The 23635-nt window shown below is 33.7% G+C and overlaps 1 protein-coding gene and 2 pseudogenes across 6 annotated transcripts in view; 2 read left to right on the forward strand and 1 right to left on the reverse strand.

Moving 5' to 3' along the window:
* Positions 1 to 19687, forward strand: part of LOC147828087 (adhesion G protein-coupled receptor V1-like) — a 63981-nt gene extending 44294 nt beyond the window's left edge. For 4 of the 6 annotated variants that reach the window (XM_087211152.1, XM_087211161.1, XM_087211162.1 and 1 more), the window contains one exon: positions 7417 to 10168. The gene's annotated coding sequence lies outside the window, so the exon portion shown is untranslated. Of the gene's footprint in view, positions 1 to 7416; positions 10169 to 19526 lie in introns of those variants that run through there. The other 2 variants (XM_087211155.1, XM_087211160.1) reach the window with 1 other exon arrangement.
* On the reverse strand, positions 2904 to 3079 carry LOC147828088 (U2 spliceosomal RNA; annotated as a pseudogene).
* Positions 19688 to 19915: 228 nt separating the features above from the next.
* Positions 19916 to 23006, forward strand: LOC147828089 (high mobility group protein B1 pseudogene; annotated as a pseudogene).
* The last annotated feature ends 629 nt before the right edge of the window (positions 23007 to 23635 follow it).

Below are 23635 nucleotides of genomic sequence, written 5' to 3' on the forward strand. Positions count from 1 at the left end.
CAAAGACATTAGATGACTCGACAAAGCAAGCAGTCAGTGAGCGGCTGTGCTGGAAACTAAATGCATTTCAGTGGCACTGTTGGTCCTCTTGCTGTGTACTACCAATTTACAAGTTTCTGAATGTTCCTATGTAAATGTTTGAGCCATTTTCTGAAACTATACTTTTGTTAATGATTTAGAATTGCTGGTTGTCATCGCAATAATGAGTAAGAGTGACTAACAAATTCCCACAAATCCAGTCTAAAGACAAATCACTAACAAAAATTATTTGTAACATAATACAAGGAAAAGTCACTGCAGGAGTAATTAACTTTAATAACAATGACAATAATGAGAACATTTGTGGAGCATTTTCTTTGTGTTAGTTACTGCACAACCATTATTTAATTAATTTCAGCAGCAGTCGATGAAGTGGGTATAATAGGATACACTAAGGCAACCGATTATGAAGCCAGCCGGTGCTAGAACTGAAATCAAGCTATGTTGGAATCAAAGCTTATTCTACAGGGCACCTTGTGAGGAGAATCTTTGTTTCATTTGAACAACAGAGGTTCTATATCTGCTACAGAACCTGAAAATGCAGGAAGTTTTGGCAGATATTTGAAGTGATGTGAATTGAAAGACTAATGAATTTGAGTAGTAACGTCTATGTGAGAGAAGGAAATTGGTGAGAGAACCTAAGCATCTCCGGTTAGAAATGAAAGTTGGATTTTCAGAGACAGTGGTTAAAATCAGGAAATACCATCTTTGTGGACAGAGGAAAAAAGCAAGTTACTAATTACAGAACCACATGGAACATGAACCTAAGATGCCGGGGAAGGAAGAAGACCCTAGAGGAGAAAGAGGTGTCAGAAAAGACCAAGGAGAAAGTGTCTTTTTATCAGTTACCAGAGGAAGAAAGTTATCTGTGGGTTTCATGCTAAGATGGCCAACAAGTCCGAAGAGATTTCCAAGTGAACTAGTGAAAACAGCTTGTGGAGAGGGACTTTGAGGGATCTGGGGATGGTGAGCAAACATCTGAGAAAGACTAAAGGCCTCAGTAGCCTGTGGGGTGTGATGTTCAAGTGTGGTCCTCAGATCAGTTCCTGTCCAGTAAGTGTTTGCTGTTGGTATATGGTGGGATAAGATTAGAAACATTTGGAACAATTTGTCTTTGCCGTGATAGCCAAAGGTGTTATCTGTGGACTTGTATTCTCTGTGTGTGTTCTTTTTCTATTTCTTAGTCATCCAATTTATTGTATTTTATGAAAGTGTCACTCTGTACTGGATTAAGGCAAACAAAACAAACAAGCCCTTATCCTTCATGGCGTAAAGTTTTGAGAAGCAGTGTTCCTCAGCCATGAGAGCAAGGAAAGGAGAAACATTGGAGAGAATAGATTGAAGAGGAGTATTTTGGATTTGTTTTTGTTTTGTTGAAAAAAAATACAATGAAGAACAATAAGGTATAAGAAGGAAATCTATCAAAATGCTGATGATGTGGAAGGTATAAATAAGGTCAGGGACCAGGAAGGGTAAATGAGGTTTAAGAAAGGACTTAGAGGGCTGGGGATTTAGCTCAGTGGTTCCGCTGCCTGCCTCACAAGTGCAAGGTCCCAAGTTTGATCCCTGGTACCAAAAAAAAAAAGAGAAAGGACTTAGTGCTAGGCATACGTTTTTCAGCATTGTGATGAAATTTTCTTCTTAAAGAATTCAAAACTGTCAGGTTAAAGGGCCAAAGACCAAGACCAGACCAGGACACAACAAGCCTTTATTAGGGGAATAGATCTGCCGGGCTGTCTCTGAACAAAGGAGAGACAAAAGCAATATGGCTGGGGCAGGGAGAGTCTTTTATAGAGAATGGGGTGGGGTTTGTAGGGGCTGAGGTGGGGTTGAGTGAGGTAGTGACTAGGGAATGGAGGAGCCCGTGATGTCACTAGGTGGTAGGAGGTGAGCGAGTATTAGGTTACTCTCTAGGTGGGAACGGGGGCATGCTGGGAAGAAGGGTTTGTTCTTTGGTGGGAGCAACCATCTTGGCATGACGTCACACAGGGGAAGGGGCAAGGCACCATAGGAAGAGGGCAGCTACTATACATAATAGCTGCTGAGGTGGTGGGAGACCTATCACTTTTTTCTTTATTTCTGGCTGTAAGATCATATCTCTGTACTCTGAATCTGGTAAAGAGGTCCTGAAGTACTATTTAATATACCCTTGATCCTGCCCTGAGACAGCCCTGAAAATTTAAATGAATGGTGTTTGGGGATTTCGGTTCAGTCCCCAGTAAATGTCCACATCACAAAACCACAACACTTAATTGTAGGTGATTGATTATCTCTGCTTAAACTCAGACTTGAGTCAGCCAGAGGAGTTTATTACCCTTCATTCCTGTGAAGGTGGTCCCGCCAGGTCAAAGTCAAGGTCAATAATAGGGCAGGAAGGTACTGGCTTTGCCTGTAATCGGACCTCCTCTCCACCAGAACAAAGAGATGTTTGCACAGACAGTTGTAGTGTCCATTAATACTGAACTGCTACACTGAACGTAAATATCATATTTGATCAAGAGAAAATCTTTTCTTTATCAAGGATTTATTTCTTACTGTGAAAAGCAATATGTTCAAATTGTTTGTCTTACTGAATGTTCTGCAAATATTAGAATCACAGGAATTGAACATTAATTAAAATATCTACCTAAAATTTAAATTGAAAGTATTTTGTACAGTAACTTTTAAAAGAAAGACTTCAATGATCTTTAAATTTTTTAATAATAGACTTTCACATTTAAACTTGTACGGTAACACATGGTAAAACACTTCATGAATTGGATCATTTTTACAAAAAGAATTATGTATGTATATTTACAATTCAGATTCAAATCATCTATACATTTCTAACAGTCACATTTTAAAGTAGAGCCAAATGCTATTCATTGTAGAGGATTTATTATTTTACAGTTGCAGCAAAATAAGAGCCCATTATCACCAACATATATAATTACTTTATGTGACTATAATGGAAAATTATGACAAAAGAAATATTGATTAGAATAGTAACATCCAAAATCAGACACTACACTTGATCTTAGCCAAAAGGCTGAGAAGAGATCAAAATCAGACACTAAAATATACATAGCAAATTATCTGAAACTATAAATTTGGCTTTAAATATTAGTAATTTAAAAAAAAGAAACTTTCACAATAAATATCCCATTAAATTATAAAGACTGAGTGCTAAATGCTTCAGTGTATTTTTGGAGTCAGTCATTTTTTAAATAAATCAAACTGGATGATAATGAGGACAATAACAGACCTAAATAGATAGGGTAATGTTTTAGTGGTTAGCCAAATAGGTCTTTATTTAAACATTATTGTTATCTTTCATTAGAAAGTGATTTGGAGAAATTGTTCATCCTGGAAACATGGAGTTATGTGTTGTAATAGAGGGAGGATGAGCAATGATTTCTACTATATGGTTTTGTTATAAATAATCAAATTATTTCATTTATGTAGAAACATATAGTCTTCAGTTTTTTTCAATAGTTTCTATTTCAATATAAAACACAAACAAATATGACTTTAAACAAAAAGACCCAAAGACTATAAATTAAAACTGTGTGATTGTTTTTCAAGTTTATAATCTTATTTAAAAATTTAATAATTTTAATTTTCTACAATATTTCAGCTCCTAGGTAACATGTAATTGAGTGGATATAATTTTAATCTGGGCCATTAATTCATTTAAAAATTTTTTAATAACATATTGTATAATGGCAATAGAAATTCCCTTTTGCTGTCATGATATGAGGTAGTATGAACATGTCCAGGTACATAAAATAAGTGACTCCACGAAAGTCTTCTCAGTTTTAGTTAACATCTTAAGAGTCAGTAAGACTGGCAAAGAAATAGGGAGGCTGAAATTTTGGAGATGGAAGAAACATCATGGGAAGCGGGTATGGGAGAGAAGGAAGAGGGTAAAGCTATGAAAACTGATGATAGATAGATAAATTGATTGATTTCCCCAAATGAATGTAAATATGATGCATACAAACACTTTTTCAAAAGAAACCTATGAATAGTATTTTGAATAGTCATATTGGTTTGAAAAGAAAATGTTACTTTCTTCCAAAGTCTATTTAAATATTTAACTTCATTAGATATCAAAAGTTTTTTTCTCTAGTTTTACATTTCTAAACATAAAATTAAATTATGCTTGTAATAATAAAAGTTTAAACACATTACAGAAACACATAAAATAAAAAGTGAGAATCCCATGAATGCCAATTCTTTCTTAGATAAACATACCATGTATTTAATATTTATCCTTCAGTTTTATGTGTAATACAATACATACTCATATATTTTGAACAAAAAATATGTTTGTGTGCTTCTATATGTACGTGGCTATGTATTGTATTACAGATCCTTAAATATTCGGGACTATTTAATGTAAGGCTAAGACTCTAAATTGAAATCCACATGTCGCCTTGTGATTTTGGAAAGTCACTCAGATCTTCTGTATGACAGTTTATATATCATTATGATGGACTGATCCTGAGAAATATCCTAGAATATTTGTATAGTGTCTAACACAGTGTGAATGCTTAGTAATATCAGTTATTGTTATTCCATGTCAGAATGTGTTTTTATTATTTTTGTTTTGTTTTATTTTGTTTTGGTACCGGGGATTGAACTCAGGTCCTTGCGCTTGCGCAGCAGGTGGCGAAACAACTGAACTAAATCCCTGGCCCAATTTTTATTATTTTTAAGCTGTGTAGCCCTGAATAGATGTACCATATTTATGTGACGAATTTCCTATTGATGGGCTTTAACATTATCTTCACTTTTTTGTTATTATAAACACAGCAGTCATCATGTAGGAGAGGCAACCCTGGTTTTCTTACATCTACATATTTCCGTTTCAAGTGTTTGTCATCTTGTCCGTTTGGATGGATTATGTCCTTCTTCCTTCTGTTCTGTTAAATTTTATTCATTATTGAGATCATAACTTAAATACTCTTTCTTTTACCATCCAACAATGCTCTTTTATTATTTTACATCCTACTATTTCCATGTTCTTTTTATTAGTACACGTTTTGAGGTGTTTTTTTTTTGAGGATTCTTTGAGGATTCTTGACCCGTATCTGCCCCTGCTATTTTTTGTTGGCAGAGACTATGATTGCTGTGCTTCACACTTGAATCCTCATAATCTATCACTGTACTTGACATTTACTGAGCCTATTGTACACATAGGCTAATATAAATATTATAAGTAAACATAAATGACAAGAATGAATAAATAAGTCTTCCCCAAGAGTTTACTCACTAATTTGAAAGTCAAATCTAAGGTCAAGAGTCAATTCTTGGGTAAAGCCTTTGTGACTTCCTCTTCTTCCTCAGACTCTTGGATGCTTCCATTTTGAATTTGATTTGATTTGGTTTCATTTCATTTCATTTAAGCTGTGTGAGACAGGATCTTGCTATGCAGTTCAAGCTGGGCTTGAACTCACTTGTGTAGCCCACACTGACCTTGAACTCATGTTGATCCTAGTGCCTCAGGCTCCCAAAGTGCTGGGATTCCAAGGAAGTGACACCACAATGGGCTTGGATAGCTCTTTTTCTGGGCTTATTTGGTGTTCTCCATTCTGATATTATATTTTGTACTTGATTTTCACCAGTTGTTTATCCTTTTTCTCTTTTTCCATGAGAGAAGAGCTCTCTCACATTTTATCCCCAGTGATTGGAGGAGGGGTTGCTATTATAAATTTATGAATTAAATAAAATGAATTTAAGCCATTCTGCCATAAACTTGTTGTAAAACCTTGGAAATTAACTTCCCTGTATTTCAGTTTGATCACTTATAAAATGAAAGGAGGTGGGGGGAACCTTTTGGAGGAAGATAGTCTATATTTGATTGCATGCATGGTGGTTACCTAATGGTAAAAGATGGACCAAATCATGAAATGACAGTTACATTTTTATTTGTGTAAATTGTGACTCTATGACGTTAAAGAATAAACAAAGGTATAGTATTAAATCATGAAACAGCTGTCTAATCAATATAGTAGGTTTGGGATGAGAGTGGCTCTTTATTTTCACAACTGATTTTACATCTGAACACTCCAAACCCCACCACTCACTTCCATCACCCGCAGCCACATCTCTGATTAGGACAGACTGGATTGTCTCAGGTTTACTCAGCTCTCAGACTTGAAGCTCTTTATTTCCAAACTTGAATCTCTTTGGGGACTAAAAGTTATAATCCTGCTTTCACAAAAAGTAGGTGATAATCAAATGTTATTGCTGAATGCAGTAACCTAAAGGTTGATGTGAATCCTTTATTTTTTGAACTGAGGGACTTTAGTAAGGATTGTTTGTGTTTAGTCACTGTAGTCCAAGAACGATTTGTAATAAATTTATTTTAAAATTTAGCTGCATCTTCATAGTGTCTTTATACATTATAAGAAGATCATTAAGATTCCTTGCCTGTGATGATTAAAGAACAATATCATATTAGAACAAGAATATCTCATGAAAATATATTTTTATTCTTAACACAATTCAACATCTATTTTCAAGTCATATGCATCATTCAACATAATAAATTATTTCATATCTAATATGCTATTTGATAAGTGCCATTATTTAAAACTCAGGAGACACCTGTCTGGGTTTGCGGGTGGGTTATTTTTAATTGTATTATGCCAGGAAATTGTTTTTCCTTCCCACGTGTTTGTGCTCTTATCACTCATCCCATCTCACACTTCCAAATCCATCCTGACTCTGATAGGCTGAGATGATTAATCATTATAGAAGCCGACATGTAGAGCACTGAGCAATAAAGGAAAAAGGAAACAAAGGGAGACTGAGTGTTGCACAGCCACCTTTGATAAACACAAGATTCCTCACATTTTCAATTACAAAAGAATAATTTTGTTGTAATCTTATCAAAGGACATGTTCCCCCTTATTTATCTCTTCATGGAAAAGCATCCCCCACAGTCTAAAATATCTGGATGAAAACAAATTGCATTCATTATATATTTTTAAAATATTATATATTTTTAAATATTAATAAAATTGGTTAATCATATTTCCATTCATAGAAAAACAGTAATTTATTTTGTTAATAATATAAAATATTCACTTCATATTAAAGATAGATTATTTTTCAGTTTTACTAAGGGTAATATAAAAATTGAATTTATCTCATAAATTGTCATGAAATATTTTCCTAAGTTACTGATGTTAAGCAAAAAAACAATACAGGCTTTCTCTTAACTGTCCATAGATTCAATTCTCAGTATCAAAGATAAATGTTACCCTAGTCTATTCAATAACAGGTAAGATCACTTCTGAGTAGCTTTATGTTACTGTTCTGGAAAAATGCGAATACTGTGCTGCTCTCTCTGTGAGTATCCTATTTGCTTCTTATTCTGTTTTTCAGATGGAGTACAAGCTAAAACCATAATGTTCTTCAACCTGACAGCATACCAGAATCAGATGGGAAGTTATGAAGAATGTATATTTCTGGGTTCTCTCAGACTCACAGTCAGTATTTTAATGCAGTAACACTTTTGTAATAAGCCCAGGATGTGATAATGATGTATCTTAACTTCAAACTAAAACTTACAAACCCTTTAATATTTTGAGATACTAAAAAATATAAAGGTCTGTTCTTGATCATCAAATTTTAAAGATGTCAACACTCAAATGTAGAGGAGAGATAAAATGATGATATTTAGGCAACCAAAATTTAAATTGTTTGTGTAGAGACAAGGATACTTTATAGTAGCTATTTTCAAATGAGTACACTTAATTCACATGGCTGTTTTGCACTCAGTGATGATAATCTGTTATGTAGTGGGCACCAGTAAAAAGCCATTACCAAATCCATCTTTGTTCCTAATGATTCACATAAATTTGTTGTCATTTTTTTCTTTCTATTTTTGTGTATGATAAGGACACTTGGACTGAACCTTATTGATCATGACAATTTTCAGTATGGTTAGTTAACTTATTCAACAAATACTTATTGAGTATTTACTAATTGTCAGGAGCTCTGTAAAGTACTTGGATAAGTTATGAAGTTATGAAGAGCAAAGGATCAGTTCCTGCCCTCCTATGAAAGTAAACTCAACAGTACATAGTGCTAGTAATCCAAAAGGCTTTTGCCAGATAGTACACATTCTAGAACTTTCATTGAGTTGTGTATTTTTTCAAGGTTTAAAATAATACTCTATCATTCAAACCACAAGTCATAGATATACACTGTCCTAGTCTATACAAGAAAACTGTGTTTCATACAATCTCATATTACAAAAAGATATTAATTATTGTCTAAGAGAAATCACAGGATAAAATCATATAATGTGAATGTGAGCATTCAGAGAAAAATTAAACTATAGAGAGGGAAAGCACAAATATAGGATTCAGTGTAGTATTTCTCCTTGGGACACAAGGGCTGTAAGTGGGAAGTTTATGAAATCCTAAGGATTGAGTCATTTACTGACAAGGAATAAATTCTCCTAATGCTGCAACTTACATTGAAACACTTGTATAACTCATTTTCTATGACACTGAACACTCTTAATTTTGGGTCCTAATAAAAGCATAGTGTGTACTGAACATGCTTCGTTCTTTAAATTCTTTGAGCAATGGAGATTATTATCTTCATTTTAGAGATGTGGAAACTGAAATTCAATTATACAATAATTTGCCCAAGTCAGGTAGCTAGGAGCCATCACAGCTGAAATTCAAACTGATATCTGAGTTCATAGTCTGAGTTCATTCTCTTACATTAACCCCTTTCTGATCAAATGAATCAAAAAGGTAAGATGTTGATGAACATCCTTAGATACTGAGGGTTTGTATTTCATGCTCACGTGGCATCATAGTGCTACATATAGCTGGTGATCAATACTTAACAAGTTGTATGTCTGTGAAATTGCTTGGTAAGTTTAACAGAACTATTTGTCATCTGTCATTTAAATGGCTTATTAAATTATTAAAACTAAATTCCAAGTATTCCAAATAAATGATGATGTATCAAATAATTGTGTGTTTAAGCAAAATCAGGTCAATAATGCTATTATCTGTTTATTATTATTGTTTTATGTGTGCTGATAACATTGTCTCACATAAATTTAAACATTGCTTAGAAAAGTTTAAGGGAAAAAAGCTTTCAAATATTTCACACATTTAGCTTTTGATTTCAAAATTTCAAAATCCCATTTCTAGTGGGCCAGGACTATTATCTTGTGAAACAAATTATAGATCATCTCTTAGATATAAAATCTTTTGTATTGCTAAGCCAGTGTTAATTTTGGCCTCAGAAAATAAGACTAAATATCAAAACATTAATCAATATTTGATATTTGTCAGTAAATACCAAAATATTTACTAACTTTAATACAATAGTTATCTTTCTGAATCAATTCATAGACAAAATTACTCAGATGAGGAAGTATTATCACAGAGTTATATAAGAGGGTTGAACTGTAATGAAGATCACCTTCTGTGCCTTCAGCCTTTGAAATGAAGAACAAACAAATGTTTGATAGTCTTTGTGATACAGTCTCTCTTTTGAAAAGGAATTCCAGCAAACATATAAGAATCATGTTTACAAAGTTAATTTTTAATCCAAGTATTTAGGAATGTATTTCACCCATAATTAACCAAGTGCCAGTGTCTTTCTTAGATTTGTTAACATCATTTTGTTGAGTTTTTTTCAAAATTATTTTAATGATAGCCAACATGGGAGAATTTATGAACTGAATTTTTGCATTTCAAAGTCAATATGAAAGGCTGAGGATGCATCTCATTAGGTAGAATGGATGCCTAAGAAGCATGAGAACCTGAGTTTAATCACCAGGATCACACAAAACAAAAAGAAAGCCAATATGAAATCTGTGTAAAATTATATGATTAGCTTCTATTTTCTGTTTTGCAAAACTGTATTTTAGGATAAGACTTTGATTCTGGTCTTGTTGCAAGACTTAAGTACCCCTAGATTTTACTAGTGGGATTTAACTTAATAAACTCTGGTTGCTAGAAAGCATAAATAAATTATCTTTGCTGTATTCGGTATTAAAAGACAGATCTTGATAACTTGTTATGCTATGTATTAAATACATCTTGGAATGTGGCTTAAACTTCCTGAAGAAATGGTTTTAAGAATAAAGGTTTTAAATAATATAGCTTTAATTCTTTTGTCTCATCTGTTCTTTGCTTTAGTATCTAAAATACCTCATGCAGGGAGAGAAGTAAATTTCATTCAAATCATTTGTAGATTATAGTTGAATAACATAATAGTGGAGATGGGAGGAGGGAGAAATCTAAAATTTTATGGTCAGGCAAAACTTTCAGAAGAGGTGACATATATGTAGGCAGAGGGTGGGAGAGCAAACCATTGGTTTGAAATAAGTTCTGACAATCATTAGTTTAATAATTTCACATTTAATGTTTGATACATACAAAGTTGCAGGTTTTTCTTTCTTTAAAGGGGTAATGTATTTTCATTTTTCTGTGTTTTACAAAGACTACAGGAGAAGTCCGTGTGTCCTTATAGGAATGTCTGTCTTTTCCATCTCCTATAAATAGTTTCAGTGCTTTTGATCTTTTGTAGATTTTTAATATTACAACTAGATTGTTTGCTAGTTACAGTTTACCTAGAGCATCCATTCCTCACAGACTCACCACTTTCTTCTATTCTGGAAAATTCGTAGCCATTTTCACTTTGAATAGTTTCTTACATGCATTTTCTTCTATAAGAAATTGTATTTTATGTTTACAACTTATTTTTAGATCTCAAATTCTTTTGGAGACAATAAGATTTCCCAATTCATTTTTCCAATAGTGGGAGAAGCTTTCATTTTTTTCCTAGAATGAAGATCATTTCAAGGCCTCAGAAGTTGTGGCTTCCACTTATAACTTTCCCATATTTACATCTGTGTCCATTTTTTCTTATTCTGTGTGGTCCCCAGAACCCGAGATTTTTGACCCAAACTCTGGGCCTTTATCTAATCCAGTCTGAAGCTGCTTCTGTAGTTTCAGTCTTCTCTTTACTATTCTGGCTCTTTTTCCCCTTTGTATTTAATATCAGTATCTTTTCAGGTTTTCTTTAGAATTCAGAAATGTAAATCTTTTTTATTATATTTTATCCAGGATCTCTGTATGCCTGTGCGTGCGTGTGTGTGTGTGTGTGTGTGTGTGTGTGTGTGTGTGATGGCCCATTTATACCAGCTCAGTCCATCATGATGATGGAAAGCATCTCAAATATTTAGAAAGATTGGGAATATTTTTAGATGAAAATTAGACTGTAGATCTACAGAAGGTAGGAGAATATTTTATATTGCAGTTATTTCTTTATTACCTACACATAGAAACTTGATGTTTTTCTACTTTTAAGAACTTATAATCAGAGGTACTTAATAGTTTTTCATTGAATAATTTATGAATGAAGATATCTAAAATAGTTTATACAACTGGATGAAGTAATTGTGTTCAGAGGTTTACCATTTTTATTTATGTTGGAACAATTACTTTCATTCTTTATTCAAACAAATAATTATGTTAAATTATTGCAATTTGTCAAAAGTATCCCTAAATTCACAAGTTTTCAATCTATTGCAATTTTTATTTGTGTGAATATGTTTGTTGACAAATAATTCCATTAATATGATGCATACATTCTAAAAGTCAAAGGTTTAGTAACAGTCATTATGGAAATGAAGAATAAAAATATCCTTACCTTATCAGAGAACATTAATGAAGACTTCTTATAGGCTATTACATTTGTAGTGAGAATAGATAAATAGAATTCTGATGTCAGGGTGACAAGTAACAAGGGAAAAATATTTCAGCTAAAGAAACAACAGCTAATGCAAATGCAAAAGAGGATTAAATGAGGAAAAAATAAGTAAACACTAGTGGAAACTTGCTTTATTATTAGTAGTAGTATCATTTATTTATTTATTTATTTATTTATTGCTGTGGAATCGATCCTAAGAAGGCATCCTGGGAGGTTAATGTAGAAATATTGGCAGAGCAAGATCATGAAGCTTGTGTTATGTCATCCTAAAATGTTTGTCTTTTATTGTGTAGGAGACACAGTGTCCTTAAGGGATTTTAATAGGGAAATTATATTATCAAATTAGGGATTTAGATGGCATGTTCTTGGAGCAATAAGGAAATGGTTTGCAAGTGAAAAAGACCACTTAAGTGCCTGTCAAGAAACTGTTAGGCCCTCACCTGAGGCAGTATAAGAAGACTAGTCTGAAGGTGAGAGATTACAGAAATAAGTAGGAGGTCAAATCTACATGGTTTTGTAAATCCTGGAGTATGTGAATGGATTGAAAATAGTGCTTCCAGCAACAGAAAGTAGAAGCTGATTATTCATTCTGAATAGGATGTAAAGATTAGAATTTTTTATTCTCTAACGAGAAGGATTTAAACTATTCCTCCAAGATCTAAGAAATAAATTAGGTCTACAGGCAATATTCATTGTTTGTAAATGACCTGAAAATGGTTCTGAAATTTTAAAGTAAAAGTCTGCATTGCTAAGTTTGTAAGCACCCAACAGAGTTCCCTTCTACTATATGTCGTTTTAAAATCCGAATCCAAATGTGGATTGTAAACATACTTGCTTTCACCAAATTCAGGCAACCTCATTAACAGTCACATCATCTGCAGACAATGTTTAATTGCTTCTTCTTCTTAATCTAATCAAAACTAGCAGGTATAATGTTTTTCAAGGAATAAAAACCTCCCAAAGAGTCAAAAGCAAGACATAGAATTTTAAAGTGAAACTTTTGTAGTAACATTTTGAGCAATTTCTAGCAGTTGAAAAATGCTGATTGGTTGCCTAGAGGGTTATGCTAAGGAAAACAAGACAGAAATCCAAGCTGTAGAATTCATGAAAACCTTTGCCATGGCAAACAATAGTGAAACCCAACATTGCCTGGAAGGGGAAATTTGAGTCTGCAATCTGTTAGACTTTATGCACTGATAAGTGATAAGGTTCTGTGCTGCATTTTGAAAAGAATACAGTAAACACGATTCTAGACAGACCTGCCTCAGCACACTTAAGTGCTCTGAAGGCAAAAAGAAAGACAATTCGGGACACATTGCAAACTACTTTTATTTTCTAGCATTAAAGCTAGAACATCAAGTAATATTTATGAACAATAAATAAGTCCTCTGTCCTGTGTTTCATCTAATCTATATACACTTTAATCTGAAGGGAAAAAGTATTTAGACTTTAAATAAGAAGGATATATGTGAGTGTTTGAAAATTGTATCATGATGCTTTTTAGTTTTTTAATGTTACCATTCCAAAATTGATCAAGGCAATTGTAGTAGAATAAGTAAATAGTCCCAAATAAGTCATAGTTGAAATTCATTTCTAAAGTGGAAAAATAGTAACTATTATGTGATTACCAGCTTTTATGACTATACATCTTTGGAACATAGGAGATCCCAAGACAGAAGAGATAAGCAATAACATTGTCTTTTATTATATTGGGCCCAGCATTTCATGACCTAACATAGAAATTAGCAGTTTCCAGAAACAAAGCATTCTACCAGTATCTTCAAAGTAGTGTTAAGACCGAGGGCCTTACCAAACACTCCAAGGAGCTGACTATAGCAAAGCACACCCAGGGATCCCAGCAGTGCCTCCAGAATGTAAGGCCAAGGGCCTTACCAAATGCTCCAAGGAGCTGAAGTGGAGCACACCCAGGAATCCCAGCAGTGCCTCCAGAATGTAAGACCAAGGCCTTACCAAATGCTCCAAGGAGCTGGCTACAGCGAAGACCACCCAGGAAGGAACACACCAGCCAAGTTGGGAAACAGACCTTTATTAGTCTGGCCAGAAGGCACTCTGGAAGCAAAATAGCTTAGAGAGGCAACTGGCTCAGAATCGGAGGCTGTTTTTATAGGGGGTTGAGGGGGAGGTTAACATATCAAAGAAAAGGGGACAAAGGTTAGTGGTCCACTGTCACATATTGATGGTGAGCAGACATCTGCAGCTTGTTCTAACAATTGTGGTGCCTGGAGTATCAGTTCTGGATAAACAAAGAGTTGAGTAGTTTACTCTGGGACCCTAGGTCGGTTACAGATCCCTATCTAGGGTCTCTAGACTAACAAACATCTCCATCCATTAACTCACATTTTAATCACAATGGGGCTGGAGGATCTAGCGTCCTTAGACTAACAAGCATCTCCATCTATTAACTCACATTTTAATCACAATGGGGCTGGAGAAAAAGGGGCAAAGGTTATGCAGTCCCACAGTAGGATATTCTATGCAACTCTACATGATGACACTTACTTAAAAATGAAATGAAATAGACTGTTTTATGGACATGTACTAAAATATTCTTCACTATAATATGAAATAAATACAATTTCTTATAAAATTATGGAGGATTTGGTGTTGGAAAACAAAATTAATTGTATAATTTGATACAAATGTACTTTTCCTAACAATCCTAATATATGAGATTACCTATACAATTTACTATTACATGTATACAATGTCAATAACATGAAGAGAAGTGTGTGAACTATGTGTTGCATTGACAAAACATAGAATTAAAATGTTTCCTCTTATTTTTAATTATGTAAGTTTTAACTTACTTTTCTACTAGCTATAATAGCACATTTCCTAATTATTAAAGGACTTAAATTTTGTTTTTTGGCATCTTCAAAGTAAGACTTAGAAATATATGATAAAATCTTTACAAAAGAGATTGTAAAGGTCTACACAATTATTAAAAGTTATTATTGGGGTTTCTTTTAATTCAACAACTTTCTAAATACTTTATAATTTAGTCTAATTACAAGTGACTAAACTTTTAACATCAAGGCAATACATCTATGATTTCCCTAAAAACAAAACCAGAATTTAAAATTTTCATTATTTTATCAAAGTTTAGAGCAGAAATTTCCCTTATAGTATTCTAAGAAAAACTGTGGGGCATATTTGACGTTAAAAAAGACTTGGGAATAAATCTGAATTCTACTACCAATGGCTTTATGGCCTTGAGAAAATTAATCAATATTTTATAAATGAAAATTTTCACTAATCTCATTTTTCTAAAGTATAAAATGAAAAATGTTAATTTTGAAATGAGTAATTAGAAACAAGAATAATATTGGAAAATTCTTTTCTTCCCTAGAGATAATACATATAAAGTAATTATCAAAGTACTCAATATTCAGTAGATTTTTAATAAAAAATGTAGGATGAGTAGAAGTAATAATTAGTAGTGATATTACCATAACTTAGAGAAATGCAAAATAGTTATATTTAAAATTCTAAGTCAACAGAGTTACTTTAATGGGAAAGATTGGTTTTTTGGGGGGAGAGATTGTTTTAATAAAAAGCAACATTTAAACTACACTTTTCTAAATTCCAACTTGACAACATACCCATCCTTCATGGTAGTTTATCACTCGTGAAAAATATTATGTCAAATTTTATTCATAATCAAGAAATACTGTGTTATGGCTTATATCTAGATGTCCTCCAAAAGCCTCATGCACTCATAGGTTTTGAGGCTTTGGGGAGTGATGGAATCATAGGTCTATGATACTAGATTAGTCTCCTGATTGGTTTACCATAGTTCTGGGTGTGGACAACGGATTTAGTAAAAGCAGGAAGACCCCCCTGGGTGTGAGCAGAACCAACCAATAGGATGTTAACCTGGACAGAATAATAAGGAAAAGAAAGAAGGTGCTGCTTGCTGCTTGTCATGCCACCCTGCCTTGGAGCCAGCTAAGGACTGAAAACTCTGTAAACTGTAAACTAAAAGAAATCTTTCCTCTTTTAACTTGTGGGTATTGGGTATTTTGTCCCAGCAACAGAAAAGTAACTAAGACATACTGCTTCAGATGTCATCCAAAGTCATAGACATATAAAAGTAAAAAAAGCCTTTCCTACAAAAAATCAAAAACAAAACCAAGGCACTGTAGATAGTATTAAGGAAATGAACATGCATATAAATAAGTACTGAAATATTGAAAATGCCAATGAGAGTGGGGAAAGATCAAGGATTGAGAGGAAATCTATGTCAAATACTGGAGGGATTATTCAGTTCTTTAGGCAGAAATTAGCAGATGGAACTAGAATTTAAAGAAGAGTAAAAGTAAAATAGATAATAAAGTGTCTTTCATGACAAAGCCAAAGTCTATTAATTATCTGGTTTTTTGAAGAAATTTGCTTAATGTGATATTGTAATATTTGTTAAGAATGAAGATGTTATGCAGAAGAGGTCTAGAAGAATCATAAAGCCAGACCTGCTTTATAGTGCTAGGAATTTGAGATGATTTTTCTTTGATGGTGATGGAACAGGAAGGAATAGCATAGCCAAATTTCCACTTGAGAAAAAAGAAATGGAAGTTTATTTTGAAGTATGAAAGACAAATCTAAGGATATGAGTTGCAGAATAAATAAAACAATTAATTTTATATATGAAAATGTTAGGGGCCTAATTTTATTTAGACAAGAGCTAAGGTCATAAGTTGCAGACTTATGACTTGAACATTAGAGGTCTATTTTTAAGTAAGGGACATGGTAGTCACCATAAAGACCTACAAATTAACTTAAGAGAGTTTTTTCAATGTCAATATTGTAAGATCTTGATTATCTGTTAGATATAATGTCTTCATAATTGAAGAGAAAATACTATACATGTTTGAAATAGACTTTATTTTATTCAACTTAATCAAAATGTTAGTACTTGATATAATTTGGTTAATTCACCACTACTTAGTTAATTTTCTTTTGGTTTGTAAGTTTCTAATTAGAAAATGAATTTTTTGGAAATATTTAATGTCAATTAAAGTAAGTCAAATAAAGAAATTCAAAACCCATAATTACTTCATCTTAATAAATGACCACTGTTTTTGACTTGAAATTTTTCAACGTGTATTTGGTTCACAGATGTGTACAGATTTGTGTTTCTGGAGCATACATTGTTTAAACAATCTGGATTTGTTGCATTAAAATTCATTTTCATGTTTTGAAAATTTTCACAAAAACATACTGAACATTCCTGTGTAAAATCACTGGAAACATCTTGAATAAATTCTTGATGATAAATTGTACATCAATGGGCAAAGCCATTTTCAAGACTCAGTAGAAATGAAGCTGCCCTAAGGAAAGGCTGTGTCAAGTTCATCGCTCATTTTTATCATTCATGCTGAGCATCATCAAGTTTTTCTTCTGATTTAATAGAAAGCAACCATTTTGTCATTATTATTTTATTTATATCCCTTTAATTAATAATATTGGTGAAAATGCTTTCTCTTAAAATTTGGAGAAAGGTCTTCCTCATTCAACTTTCGTAATTCATATGTATCTAGGGATCTGTCCATTTATTCTGTGTTTTCTATATTAATGGTGTATAGGTTCTCAAAGTAGGTATTGAGGATCCTCTGGATTTCTGCTGGGTCTGTTGTAATTTCACCCTTTTCATTCCTAATTGCATGGATTTGGGCCTTGTCTTTCCTTTTTCTGATAAGTTTGGCTAAGGGTTTGTCAATTTTGTCGATTCTTTTGAAGAACCACCTCTTGGCTTCGTTGATTTTTTTTGTATCATTCTCTTAGTCTCCATTGCATGGATTTCTGCCCTGACCTTTAAAATTTCCTCTCTTGTATGGGCTTTAGGTTTGTCCTGCTTTTCTTTTTCTAGAAGCTTGAGGCTCAGTGTCAGGTTGTTTAATTGGGCTCGTTCTGTTTTCCTAATATGAGTATTCACTGCTATGAATTTCCCTGTAAGACTGCTTTCATTGTGTCCCATAGATTCTGATATGTTGTATGGTCATTGTCATTTAATTGTAGGAGCTATCTGATTTCTTCTTTAATTTCCTCTGTGACTCATTGGTTATTCAGAACTGTGTTGTTCAGTTTCCATATTTTTTTGAAATTCTTGCGGTTTCTTTTGCTATTGATCTCCAATTTCATCACACTGTGGTCTGATAATATACAGGGGATAGCTTTAATTCCTTTTCACTTAAACATGTTCTATGAGCGAGTATGTGATCTATTTTGGAGAACAACCCTTGTCCAGCTGAAAAGAATGTGTATTAAAACAGAAAGGCTGAACCAGCTGGAACAGAGGTTAGGTCGAACTCTTGAAGACATTGGGTTAGGAAAAGATTTTATGAACAAAACCCCAGTTGCCCATGAACTAGCACAAACAGTCAACAAGTGGGATCTCTTCTTATTGAAAAACTTCTGCACAGCAAGAGAAAGCATCAACAGTGTGAGAGACAACACAAATGTGGGAAAAAATTTTCACCAGCTGTTCCTCAGACAAAGATCTACTATCTAGAATATATAAAGAACTTAAAAAACTCAGACCTCCCAAATTTAAAGACCCAATCCAAAAATGGACATCTGAAATGAACAGACATTTCTCAGACAAAGAAGTAGAAATAGCAAATAACCATATGAAAAAATGTTCGACATCACTGTTCATTGGAGAGATGTAAATGATAACAATGCTGAAATTCCACCTCACCCCAGAAAGAATGGCTGCTATCAAGAAATCAACCAATAACAAATGCTGGAGGGGCTGTGGGGAAAGAGGAACCCTGCTCCACTGATGGTGGGAGTGTCCACTGGTGCAACCACTTTGGATATCTGTATGGCGATACCTCAAAGAACTAGGACTGGAAGTCCCATTTGACCCAGCTATTCCCTTGCTGGGTATCTTTCCCAAAGAATTAAAAGAATCATACCACAGTGATACATGTGCACCCATATTCATAGCAGCACAATTTGTAAGAGCTAAAATTTGGAAGCAGCCCAAATGACCATCAACTGGAGACTGTATAAAGAAAATGTGTTTTTTTATAATATGGAGTACTACTCAGCAATAAAAAATGAGAATTTAGAGACATTTATAGCTAAATGGAAGCACATTGAGGTGATCCTCTTAAGTGAAATAAATAGGACACACCTGTACAAACACTGAACAGTTTCTCTGGTGTGATAAACTGAAAGTGTAAATGAAGATCAAAATGTACAATAGATAATGTGAAATAGGAAGCAAAGGGGCAAAGGGGAAGGAGAAGTGAGAGGAGTAAGGGAAAGAAGGGAATGTAATTAATATGAGAAAATGAAAAAAATGGAAACAAAATGTTTGTAAATAGGGAGGGGTGGAGTGGTTGAAGAGAGGGCAGGGGAATGGGGAAAAAATAAGAACCATGAGACATTATGCAAAGGTGCAAATTTCCAGTGATGAATGAGATTATATTGTATATCTAAAATGTGCCAATAAAATTAATTAAAAATTTTTTTTGAGAAATGAGAATTTATTATTTTTTAAAACTTGTACATAAGCAATATAATTTCTTCCATCTGCACAAAACAACAAAATAAAACATTGCCAATACACATACAGAATTATGAAGCACACATTTTTCCTCCTTCCATGTATTAAAATTCAAATATATATACTTATTTTTTAATTTAAAAAATTGTATTTACTTAGAAGCATTCAGAATGTCAATAAAACAGCTGCAACATTTTTTTTGCAATTACAGAGTGGTATTCAGTTAACAGAACAACATTTCGTATAAGCTCCATCAGAGACAACTGAAGATGAAAAACTACCATCCCCATATATAACTAATTTGTGCTGTGCACCAACAAGAACCTGCTTGAAATTTCCATGCCAATTTACAACCCTCATACTGTACCAGGCAAGGTTAGTGGTTACTGAAATACCACCAGGACAGGGCTATCTAAAGACACATTCAGTAGTGTGTTAACTATACAAAAAAAGAGATACTGTTAAAAACAAATCTTACACAGCCTTACATTTCAATTTTTTTTTCTTTAAAAGGAGTGAGTTGCGTACAGGGGGTTTAAATGCTTTATAGACAAGAAAAAAAAACTGCACTAGAACCAAATTATTCATCATCATTATCTTCTTCTTCTTCTTCCTCTTCCTCTTCCTCTTCCTCTTCCTCTTCCTCTTCTTCTTCTTCTTCTTCTTCATCCTCTTCAGCGCTGGGGCAAGTGAGAGCCGGATGGGCACTGGACGACTCTGTGCCTTGCTGAGGACAACAAGTAAACATGGGCAAAGGAGATCCTAAGAAGCCGAGAGGCAAAATGTCATCATATGCATTCTTTGTGCAAACTTGCCGAGAGGAGCACAAGAAGAAGCACCCAGATGCTTCCATTAACTTCTCAGAGTTTTCTAAGAAGTGCTCAGAAAGGTGGAAGACCATTTCTGCTAAGAGAAAGGAAAATTTGAAGACATGGCAAAGGCAGACAATGCCCGTTATGAAAGAGAAATGAAAACCTATATTCCTCCTAAAGGAGAAACAAAAAAGAAGTTCAAGGATCCCAATGCACCCAAGAGGCCTCCTTCAGCCTTCTTCTTCTTCTGTTCTGAGTATCGCCCAAAAATCAAAGGAGAACATCCTGGCCTTTCCATTGGTGATGTTGCAAAGAAACTGGGAGAAATGTGGAATAATACTGCAGCAGATGACAAGCAGCCTTATGAGAAGAAGGCTGCCAAGCCGAAGGAAAAGTATGAAAAGGACATCGCTGCCTACTGGGCTAAAGGAAAACCTGATGCAGCAAAAAGGGAGTTGTCAAGGCTGAAAAAAGCACAAAGAAAAAGGAAGAGGGAGAAGATGGGGAAGATGCAGAGGATGAAGATGAACAAATATATATTTATATATATTTAGAGATACATCCTTTTAAAATCGTAGAATTAAAAACAGGAGGATTATTATCTAAGTACAGTCACCACTTATAAGAACAAGAGACAGACTTTTGGAACTAGAAAGAAACCAAGAAGGCAGTGTTACATATACTTCGTCTATTCTTAATAAACAGGATTGTGAGGAAACTTCTAATACAGACATTATTAAGAAATAGAAGTAGCTATTTATCATAGATCTAATATTTAAGTTGCTATGACCCAGCTTAAAAAGCACTATGAGAGGAATATGCTTACTCGATTAATTATCCATCATACTGTGTGTCCAGACACACTTAGACTACACGCTAACCTCAAGAAATTAAAATATAAAATTTCCATTTTACAAATTGGCTTGAGATATCATGCTTGTCTGTATTTTGTCAATAAGATTATGGTAAGGTAATAATAACATTTAGATTCCAAAGACAGAGGAAGTAGAGAGTAAAAATTAAGTGCCAAGGAAAATTGTTGACAAACTTAGTGTCATTACATCAACTATCTGAAGATTCACAAAGTCCTGAAGATGTTATAATTTAAAAATGTCAAATGTGACATTCATTAATGGCAAATGAGGATGTATCAAAGAATTACAGTACAGTTAGAGCCATTTTCATGTCAATAAGCTTTCTGAAACTATGCACTTAATCTGTATGTATCAGTGGAACAAAAGAGCAGCAATCCATTCCTTCGTGGTTCCTGCCATCAAATGTAGAAATGATAGAATTAACTAATTTTTCACAATTTCTGACTCTGAAGAAGTTTACATTTAAATATACTGTCTTTCACTTAAAAGCTGTTCAGGAAATATTTTTGAACGGAATTAAATTTAAAGGCTTATTATTTTTTTCTAAAAGTCTAAGCTTGCATTTTCTGCTGTGCAAGAGGGAAAATTTAGGGTTCATTTAGTAGCATATTTCCAACATTTAGATTAACTCCTAGGGTATCCAATTAGTATTAAAGAGATTATATTATTGTTCTACCCTAGCAAATTTTCATATAAAATATAATTTTTTAAAAAACTGAATCAAACAATAATTGCTACCATCTATATGTTAGACTTAATTGGAATATAATTGAAAAAATGAATTACCAGGCTTGTTAACTAGCAAAATTCATAAATCGCTTGTCTTAATGCAACCTTAATGTAGTTCTTAGACTGAAGTGCATACACACACACACACACACTCCTCACACACAAATAGAAGCTTCAGGGAATTTTTAAACTGTCCTGGTTATCAGCTTATCCTTGTAAGCTTCTGCTTATCTTATCAACATAAGGCATCACTGTTGCTTCCTTCTGCTAATAAGGTCTGGAGAGAGCTTTCCTCTAGCAAGCTTAGTAATTCTTTTTGCAGACAGAAGTGTTCAGTCTGTTGCCTTTCTCCTCACTCATCTCACTACTTAGGTTTTTTTCAGGACAACCAAAGATTCAAATGCATTTTTCCTCATTGCTAGAATTTTACAATTTAAAGCAAAAATTCTTTTCTCCTTCATAACATTGATTCCAAGGAGATCTCATTTTCTTTTTCTTTTTTTTAAATGTCTAAACTATTATACAGAAATGTAGATTCTGGGGTGAGTCGTGAATCATGCTTGAGGCAAACAAGAGTCATGTTTCTGGCACTTTTACACAAGACAATGGGCAAATTACTTAGTTCTCATTTCCTCTTTTTGCAACCTAGTGGTGCAAATGAGAAATTCACAGGGTAATATCAAAAATTAATGAGTTAATATAATCATTACATATCTGCAAGGTTCATTTTTACTACTACTATTAATACTAATGAAATAATCTATTATAGAGGGTCTGATGTGATTGCTATGTAAGTTCATTATATTGTCACTTATGTTCACTATTCTAATTAAAGAGCAGTTGTTATCAACTTACAAACAGCAGCCTTTGAAGATAGATTTTAATTTTAATGTTGCTTCAGTAAATATGAATGACAGATATAAACAAATCATAGCTTCATTGGGATAAAACACTTGAAGAGAATGGAAGCAAAAGAAGAAGGGATTCATTGCTGAGATTTGGGAGTCATGGAAAAAATATCAGTGTGCAAGTAGAAATCAAATACAGCGAAAGTAGCAAGTAAGCATTACAGTTTGAAAGACAAAGTTAATGCTATGGAACAAAATAAAGGACACAGTTTGTAAGAACTATGAGGTAATCTTCTCAATGAACAGCTAACTTGTCAAATCCTTCCTGGAATTCTGCAGCTTGTCAAAGACTTCCAATCTTAAGAAGAATGTGAAAACTTGTAGAGAGTTCAGAGGACAGGCACAAAGATAATGAATTGGTTGTAAAGTAAGACCTACAAGAGAAGGTGAAAAGATCTGGAATTATTCAACTTGGAGCCATGAGCAGAGAAGTTATTTAAATTCTCATGGCAAAAATATATGGTGCCCATCTCCTGATTCTCCATGAATTAAAAGGAGGAAATCACTTTAAATCTTGGGATAGAAAATTTATGGAATTTAAACAATAATTTAACAAGTTCATTACACATCATTAAGGGCTCTGGAGCATGGTTTACAAAATGTACATGGTCCTTTAAGTTGTATAATTTATTTAGATATTTTACTTAGCTGTGAGGGTGCAGACTTTGATGAAGAAGAGAAATGGCCTAGATGACCTAGCAGGGTCTTTGCAACCCTAAATTTCACTGAAATCCAGAGTTAAGTATTAATAGTCCACTAAATCTTTGCCACATTTTGAGTCTTGCCTCTCACTCATTTGCTTCAGGATTGTAGGAGTGGTAGGAAGCTGAGGTGATTTGAACCAAGATGAGTCTGGGAGAAGGGATGGGTTTGGGCATAAAGAGGAGGCAAGATAGTAGCACACTTGAGAAAAACTGAAGAGAGAAACAGCTTTTCTAAGGCATAAAAGTTTGAAAGGTAGAATAGGACTCATTCAGGCTATATAATGTATTTAAG

Source organism: Heterocephalus glaber, unplaced genomic scaffold, assembly GCF_053883595.1.
Source record: "Heterocephalus glaber isolate CG9 unplaced genomic scaffold, H.glaber_assembly_v1.0 deba00001343, whole genome shotgun sequence".
NCBI lineage: Eukaryota > Metazoa > Chordata > Mammalia > Rodentia > Bathyergidae > Heterocephalus > Heterocephalus glaber.